Here is an 8,787-nt window from a genome sequence, read left to right on the forward strand (position 1 = left end):
GTTAAACCCAAGGCTACGGTGCAGGCGGGGCTAAACTGAAGGCTATGGTACAGGTCAGGCTAAACCAAAGTCTACGGTGCACGCCGGGCTAAACTGAAGGCTATGGTACAGGTCAGGCTAAACCAAAGTCTACGGTGCATGCTGGGCTAAACCGAAGGCTATGGTACAGGTCAGGCTAAACCAAAGTCTACGGTGCATGCTGGGCTAAACCGAAGGCTATGGTGCATGCCGGGCTAAACCGAAGGCTACGGTGCAGGGCCTGTGTAACCCTGCTATGGTTGGTTTGACACACAATTGTAAATCAAGCTCATTCATGCAAAATCCCAGTTAATCAGGCGTCTCCTCCCTCTCGCTCACTGGCAGCAGCAGCAGCAGGGTGTCAAGGGGTTCAAGGGCCTGCTCATCGCTGAATTCAGCTTTAATTAGGGCCAGAGCACGGAAGGTTCAAGGGGTCCAAAGTTCACCCCGGCAGAGGGTACGACCTCTCATTTTAATCTCTAGCTTTAATTGTAGTTTAAACACTTGACACACTTTTGTCAGCCTGTATATTATTTCTAACCTTTTCTGAGGGATTGTTTTTCATCTTCTCCTTATTCTTCACTTTTTTTTTTTTTTAATAATCGATGTTACTGCGCCTTTTACTGCAAAGCTGGAGTAGGGATGAACCATCTGTGTCGCATAAGAGTGGTAATACAGTTGTAATGCAACAGCTGATTGGAAGTAATGCACGAATGCCACGTTCTGCCAAGTGTCCATGAGCTGTAACTGACCATAATCTCACTTTAGGGAACATGATTTTCCAAGTGTGAGTCTTCCATCAGAGCCTCCAACTGGGGTCTTAGCTGGTTAGGGCTGGGATTTTTCTTCCTCTATTTTTTTTTTATTTTTTTTTTTGTGTTGGATAGGACTTTAAAAAGTTAAGATAACTCTAACTCACAGCAAGAAGAGCGATTTAATTCAACCGCTAAGACATGACAATGTGACTCAGTACACAAACAATAATACAAGACCCTGAAGTGAAGTAGCTAAATGGAATGCAGCGCTTCAAGATGTCACTGGTGCCTTAGAAAAGAAAGAAAATACCAGATATATAACTGCATATATATATATATATATATATATATATATATATATATATATATATGTTAGTTAACTAACCTTTTAGTCTAGTTTTGAGAAGCAAAATTCACACTAGAATTTGGGTTTTATTGTATTCCCATCTTATTTACTGTTGCACCTATTTTTCTGATACCTTCAGTTAGCGTACAGATTACATTCTACGTGGTCCTGCCCAGTGGGAAGCCACGCCAATCCCAATGTGTTTATTTGACATTTTTGGCTAAACTGAAGGATTAAGTGTTCCTCGGTGGGTTGAAAGCTAATAAACCCTCTTGGATTAGCTGGAAAAGCTGGAAACGGGCCTGCCACTACAGCCTGGCACCACAAAGATGGAATTACCTTATAGAAAAAGTTGTACTTTGTCATGTAAAACTAGCCAACAGTGTTTGAAGTAGGCATAGTTTGCTAAACCTGAAACATTTGCTGTTGTTAAGTGTAATGTATGGATGAATACAGCAGTAATATTCATCCAGTCGTATGTAGGGAGTATTCACTGCACAATGAGTATTTTTATTTGTCATACTTAAGGAACGCTTTGCTGAAGTATAAAATGAAGTTATTTATTTACTGGTCAAAAAAACACAAGTTCCTGTCTCACTGCTACTGAGAGAGGAACCTGAGCCACAGATGTAGAATAAGGTGACATCTAAAAGAGTAGGAGGTCGTGTTTTTGATGCTCTTTGTCTGTCAGCAGGAAAACTTCTCTATTATGTTTCTCACAGTTCCACCAGCTGTTTTCTAACTAAAACTCTAAGATGTTCTCCGGGTGGCTCTACTAGATCGACGCTAAACTCTGTCTGAAAACCCTTGGGAACTTTGCGACGGGTTGTTGCCCCAGTCGCGGCGCCACCTAGTGGCTACAGGAGGCCAGGTTGGACGTTGGCAAACACCAACTTTACACTGTGTTGTCTTCGCGTGACGTACGGCGACATCATGTGGAGTAAGTTTGTATTCTTTAGCGCCACCTAGTGGATGCAGGGGAGTGATGTTTGGGGCGTGGTGCTGATGGTGGCCAGAGGGTGACAGTACCAGGGGCCAACAGTGGCCTTTGGTCTGAGTCATCGGAGTCCAAGATATTTCTACTAGAAAGCAAGCGCTCTGTAAGGCGCAGAACTCTGCTGAAGTCGATGTAAAGAAAAAAAAAGTGCTTTTCTGTGGAAGTTAAATCCCTGCGCTACACCCCTCACTCCACGTTCAGTGAAAATAGGCCAGGTAGGTTTTACATAATCCTGTTTACAGCCACACTAACAAACACAGATGAAAACATGACCTCCGCCGTGGAGGGAAAAGAGCCACAGTGTCTTTCCTTCAATCCTCTTCATATTTGGTCCTCTGTGCCCTGGCTTGGGTGTTTCTCCACGAAAAGGAGCTTGGAAAGCAAAAGGACATTGATTTTGAGACTGTTTGCATCCAGCCGGGGAGCCCCCTGTTGATTTCCATTCTAGCCGTCTAATCAGCGGCTGATTTACAAACAGGATGCAAAGTGAATGTAATTACCAGAGTTTAACTACCAGGTAGGATGAAAGAGTAGTTGTGCCCAGGGTCCTGCAGGACCACCAGTGAACAATATCCTGTGTTCGGGGCTGCGGGGCTCTTTGGGTGAGAATTTACGGAGTCCTTCTTCTTTATAGCATATGGGAATTGTTTTTATTGCAAGGTGTTAAATAACAACAGCCTCTAGAAAAGAAATACCCCCCCCCCCCCCGGCCCCCCATGACCTCTGGTGAACTCAGCCGGGACCCTTAGGACAACAGCTGGATTGCCCACTGACACTCACACACACTCACAGCTCTGCATGGACACGCAATTGCGCGCAGTGGCGGGTGGGCGGCGCTGCAGGGCTTGTATGAGGGAAACAAAGTGAAAGGGGAGGAGCAGCATCGGGAGTAAAGTGGCTACACGGTGTGCCAGTCGGTCCTAGCAGTCGCAACATCCGAGTTCCGCCGCCGCCGCGCACGGAGCTCCAAGAGACGCGCCTGCCAAGTCCTGACCACTCCACTTGGTGACGTGCAGAAGCCGCGCACGGACAGGCCACCTAGCCGCAAGCACGCAGCCTCCACCGGTGCACACTCTTCTGTAAAATGCAACAGCGGGATAAAGACAGCATTCATACATAAGCAGCGTCGCAGCAAAACAAGGACAAACGCCAGGGGGGGAGGGGGGGGACCGGAGCAGCGAGCGGCCGGGGAGGTAAGCGCTCCGCGGGTCTGTCAGTGGAGGAGGAAGCGGCGGACTTCTCTTGCTGTGTTGCATTCGGGGGAGCTTTGTGTCGGCCGGGAGTTCTCCTCCGTATCATGAATGAATGAGAGGAGAAGCGTCAGTGTCACTTCCAGCCCGTAGTCGAGGACCAGACCTCATTAAACGGTGTGTGTTATGTGTGTGTGTGTTTTTGTGTTGTGTGTGAGCGTTGTGCGCAAGCGCTGCTTAGAGAAATAGAAAACAAACTTCATCCCCGAGCTTGTGACAGTTTTGGTGTGACGTGTAGTACAGTAGCGGTCCTCTGTGAGCACGGCTTCATCCTCTACGAAGAACAGTCTCAGATCGACCTGCCGGCGCTGCGTTTTATTGTCTTAAACAAAACAAGAAAATAGAAGCTTCACGTGTGTCTGTCCGGCTTTGAGTTCCTGCTGCATCTCTGTCTCTGCTCTCCCACCGAATGTTGCACCGCTCCTGCATGTCTTAGCCCCGCCACCCTGCAAGTGTGCGATGCTGCCTGTGAGTTGTTGTCTTTGCTGTGATGGATACTTCACATGTCAGGGAATCCACTTCTTTAGAAATGCTGCTGCTCGTCCACTATGGCTGAGTTGTTTTTTGGGGGGGTGGTGGGGGCTTAAAGCCTGTGAATTGTACTCCACATTATGTGTATATATATTTATATGTGTATGTAATATGAAGAGATGTGGACCTCCGGTCCTAAATACCCAAGTGTTATTGTGTGACCATGTGGGGCAGGAGCAGGACGCTCTCGCTTCCGTCTCTGCAAACCTAGCAGCCTATCGTCAGCGAAGGCGGGGGGGGGGATTAAGGGCTTTGGTCCTCCCTGAGCAGGCGGGGAGCTCAGCGCTCGATGGGGGTAAGACAACGCATTTGCCTCAGCGCTGGGGGCATTTAGCTGGGGCTTCTCACCTCGTCTGCTGGGTGGAATTGTCTCTGCATATTTAGAGTCGGCGTAGGTGGATGATTACATCAGCAGAGACGTTCTGTACGTCTGGCAACTCGGGCAGAAGTCTTCTGTTTGTCAGAAGCTTCCTTGTTTTAAACTCAATCAGGGATAATCCCTCTATATCAAACGTGATTTACGTTGGCCCAGGGACCTGCTTTGGCCGGAGGAATTCATTTAGAAATTACCCAGAGACATTCATCCCATTAGTAAAGGCCAAGTGAAAAACGACTCCGGTTGTTATGGTCAGCAAATCCCAATACTGTGGCTCCAGGCTCTTTTTCCCCCCTTAATTTCTGCCTAACTGTTTTCCTGGATAAGGGTTTCATAGGACATAAATAAGGTACGGCTGATGAAACGTTGTGTATTCTTGTACTTGGATGAAGTTGTGAGCCACTGGTTTTTGCCTCTGGTGGTGTACTGGAGTTTAAAGGGAGTCTAGAGAACAGAAACGGTGCCAGGCTTCTCGGCAAACATACCCGTAGAAATCAGATGCATCAGCTTTGTGAAGCAGCAGCTTCGGATGCGACGGAGCCGCTCTCTCTTGTGAAGAAGGTGTGTAAAATCGGCGTGTTGGCGCCCACTCACCGCTGTGAAACGCGCAACTGTAGCTGACGATTGCACCGATTCTGGTTGAGCAGTGGGGTATTGCAAGGACAGCGTGCCCCCTATCCAGGCGAGAGACGCCCTCTTGCAGATTTCCCTCAGTTTTTGTGTTGAAACCTCTCTGGCAGGACAGCCGGCTCTTAGTTCCTGCAGATTGGGGGTTTTCACGCCCGTTTATCATTCATTCAAAACGACGGAGCAAAACAAGAACACACCCTTTGCTGTCCGCCTCTGTTGCGGCTGGGTCTTCTGATTTGTCACCTTAACGATGAAAGTAAAAAAAAAAAAAAGAATTGTACAACAGTAAAGCAGGAAACAAAGATGCATGGGGTAATTTTGCAACGTCTGAAGGTGCTCTGACTCCTGAACACGCACCGCTGACGCTGGTGCAGAGTCAAATGCTGTCGTCCTGCTAATTAAACGGGCGGTGGTGCAGTGGGTTGCGCTGAACGGATTGCAAATATTTGGCTTTGATGCCAGCAATGACACATTAGCAATGTGAAGCTCGTTTAATCGTATATCGATCTGTTTATTTTATAGTTTGCAGACGCAAACTACCATTAAGGAACCCGAACACCATTGTTCTGTTGTGTGAACAGCCTGCGAACACGCCTCCTGTCTGGCTCACCCAACAGCCGGTCGCCTCCTCTGATCGGGGAACGTACTCTGAGCGACACGCAAACGGCACGGGAGTGCACCGTTGCCGTGATGCGACCAAAACATTGAGAAGGTGAATGTAGATTTGACTTCTTTTGTCCTGATCTGTTGTGAAGATCATATATTATATCAAAAATGCCACCGAAACTGAAACATTTGATGGTTCTAGACTTCTCAGCCACGTCGCCCACGCTTCAATTGACTGATTTTGTGACGCAATTCAAAATGTTTGAGCGAATCATGGCTCTTGTGTCATTATTGACAATCGAATAGCAAAACGTTGACGTGATAATGGTGTGGGTTTTTTTTATGGTGCATGTATGGGAATCTGCATCAAACACCATTTGCATGCTGGGATTTCTCTGCAGCACCACATTAGAATGCTTGGATTGTTCACGCCGGCGTCGCGCAGTCGTCAAGATACCACAACTTTCCCGTCTTACGCGCTGTCGTTTGACTCATCACACTCTTCTACAAGCTAGAAGTGGTGTCGCTTTTCTCCATGTTCACTCCTCAATCTGATTTTAAGGTCAATTATATCGTTTGTTTTTCAGTGCTTATATTTATTTGCGACTAAAAAGAAGTTCAGTGGTTTTCTGCTTGAAGAAGTCAACACCCAGTATGTACTCTTCATCACAAAATATCCATCAGACTAAAAGCGGTGGGCAGGGGAGACGATGCTGGAAGCTCTGCAGTGCTGTGGATGTTGGAGCTGCAGCAGAGGACGAGATGGCCAATGTTGCTGTTCGCTTCAATGTGACTCATAAATCTGCTATTAGTAACCTTGCTAAATAGCCGCGGGGTCTTCCTGGTGTTTCCATCGTTTCAGTGCAAGTAGGTGAGGGGACGAGAGGGAACGAAAGGATTTACATGGTTGAAATCAAGGGTTTATTAGTGTCAGTGTAGGATTTAGAATCAGAACTGAGGCGCCTCAATTAGCTCACTATCGTTCCTTGTTGCTAACGCGAGCATCTTACTCTGCCTCCATGTTATAGCAGTGGCAGGGGAGGAATGTGATGTTTCACATTCAAAATCAACCAGTTCCAGTCTTCACATTCCCCAGAGCTGTTACTTCAAAAGTCGAACTTGTCGCTGAGGTGTTGTTCAGCTCCTGACCATCTTTGTGTGTACAGTAACAGTGAATTATTGCGAAATGATTCTTGATTAAGCTTTTGATTAAATGGTAGAAGAGCCGTGCTGTGACTTTCATAGTTAGCTTGATAAAGTCAAGGTTTACATTTCCAGTGACTTCATTCCTGAGGTGAAGTTATTTTTGAAGCGTTTTGGCCAGTACATCAGTATCAGACAGCCAGGCTTTGCATCATCCGCCCGCTAACTTATTCACATTCCGTTTCAATTAAATGTGCGATTCAAGTGCGAAGAAGCTGTTTTTGTGGGGTTTTTTTTGGGGGGGGGGGATTCCTGATTAGCACATTTTCATATTTGTGTGTTTATGCAGTTGTAAGGACTTAGAACGTCAGAAATGAAGCGCGCAGGTCAGAACGGTGATGCTGGTGACTGTCAGATGGAGCTGGAGCAGAGGAGGTTGATGCTACATTGAAAGTAGCTCATAGACAAGGACTTGCTTGCCTTGGAGCGCACGCAGCCTGTTTTTATCATTTATTTAGTTGCGGTCACATTTAAAAAGCTGGTGAAGAGAGTTCTTGTGTGGGTTTTTTTTTTTTTTTTTTTTGCTCTATAGAACATATTTTGGAACAACTTCCAACCCTGGTTAAAGATCAGGGATGCACAGTGACATTGTCATGTCAGCAGTATTGGCAGACATATAATTTTTAAAATATATTGGTACCTGTCTGATGACCGATATTTACTGTACGTCTGCTTCTTCTTAGCTCATGAGCAGTGATGAGGACACAACAGTAACTATATGATTTGATATCAATATCAACACGTATCGGCTGAATTTGTCACAAAATATCAGCATATTGGATATCGGCAAAAAGACGACAACAACAACAACAACAACAACAAAAAAACCTATCGTGCTGGTTCAAAAAAGTTACGTTTGACCAAACAATTTTAAACTCTGCTGCAATATTTACTGGCCACCTTAAATGGTCTGACGTTCATAAAAATAAATCAAAGCTTACACATCAGTTAGCACACCTGCTAGTTTGACTCCATTCTTAATGTTTCCGTGTTATTTTTCACTGGTTATGATTCAGCCGTGTTCCCTCAGCGAGGATTGTCTTGAAAAGGCTGCCTGTCACAGCTAAACTGCTACAGCAGCGTACAGTAAGTGGAGGATGTAAGTGGATGAGTGTAGCATGCTTATCAAGACGGCAGCATCTCTTCTTCTCCTTCTTCTGCTTCAAGTAGTCGTCCCGATGGGGTGCGAGCAGCAGCCAAATGACAGCAGGACCAAATTTAGATTATCTGTTACCTGTAGGAGACAACAGCTGCCTCCACAACACCGGCGGCTGCAGCGCTCGGGTAATTGCTCCGAAGCAAACCCGCTGGAACTCAGTCCTGTTTAAAGATCCGCTCTGCTATTGATCATGGTGGATGTCAGGATGTTTGGCTGTGTTTATTAGGGCATCAAAGTTAGAGGGCTTGACAGTGACTTTGAGTTGGCGCAGCTTTAATAGTAGGATGATGAAAGAACAGGATGAGATGCGGTTTGCTTTAAAACCAATCAGTTTGAGGCAATTTATTTCTTTTGACATCACATCTTTATGATACAGTGTTACAATAAAGTGCATGCATTCTTTTAATATTTCATCTGGGGGGGGGGGGGGGCACGGTGGTGCAGTGGTTAGCGCTGTTGCCTCACAGCAAGAAGGCTCTTTCTGGGTGAGTCTCCATGTTCTCCCTGTGCCTGCGTGGGTTCTCTCTGGTACTCCAGCTTCCTCCCACAGTCCAAAGACATCAAGAGGGACCAGGTTAATCCAGACTCTAAATTGACCGTAGGCGTGGCTTTGAGAGCCAATGGTTGTCTGTCTATGTGTGTTGGCCCTGCCATGGACTGGTGAACCGTCCAGGGTGAACCCCAGCTCTTACCTGAAGGCTGCTGGGATAGGCTCCACTCCCCCACCCCTCCCCGCGACCCTTCACAGGATAAGCAGTAGAAAAATGGATGTATGGATGGATTTAATCTGGGCTACTGCACCTCACCTAGTCAGTCATGGTGCCTGCTTGGGGGGGCTTGACTCTGTTCTAACCACATGGTGTATGATGTGCGTGATCCAAGTGCAGCTGAGGTTATTTTTGACCGACGGCGCCTC

At 46.5% G+C, this 8,787-nt stretch overlaps 1 protein-coding gene across 4 annotated transcripts in view; it reads left to right on the top strand.

Moving 5' to 3' along the window:
* The first annotated feature begins 3,032 nt into the window (after nucleotides 1-3,032).
* klhl29 (kelch-like family member 29) overlaps nucleotides 3,033-8,787 on the top strand; it is a 262,520-nt gene continuing 256,765 nt past the window's right edge. For 2 of the 4 annotated variants that reach the window (XM_086190650.1, XM_086190648.1), the window contains exon 1: nucleotides 3,033-3,309. The gene's annotated coding sequence lies outside the window, so the exon portion shown is untranslated. The other 2 variants (XM_086190649.1, XM_086190647.1) reach the window with 1 other exon arrangement.

Source organism: Aulostomus chinensis, chromosome 20, assembly GCF_037954235.1.
Source record: "Aulostomus chinensis isolate RoL2024-O1b breed Wild chromosome 20, RoL_Achi_v1.0, whole genome shotgun sequence".
NCBI classification, from domain to species: Eukaryota; Metazoa; Chordata; class Actinopteri; order Syngnathiformes; family Aulostomidae; genus Aulostomus; species Aulostomus chinensis.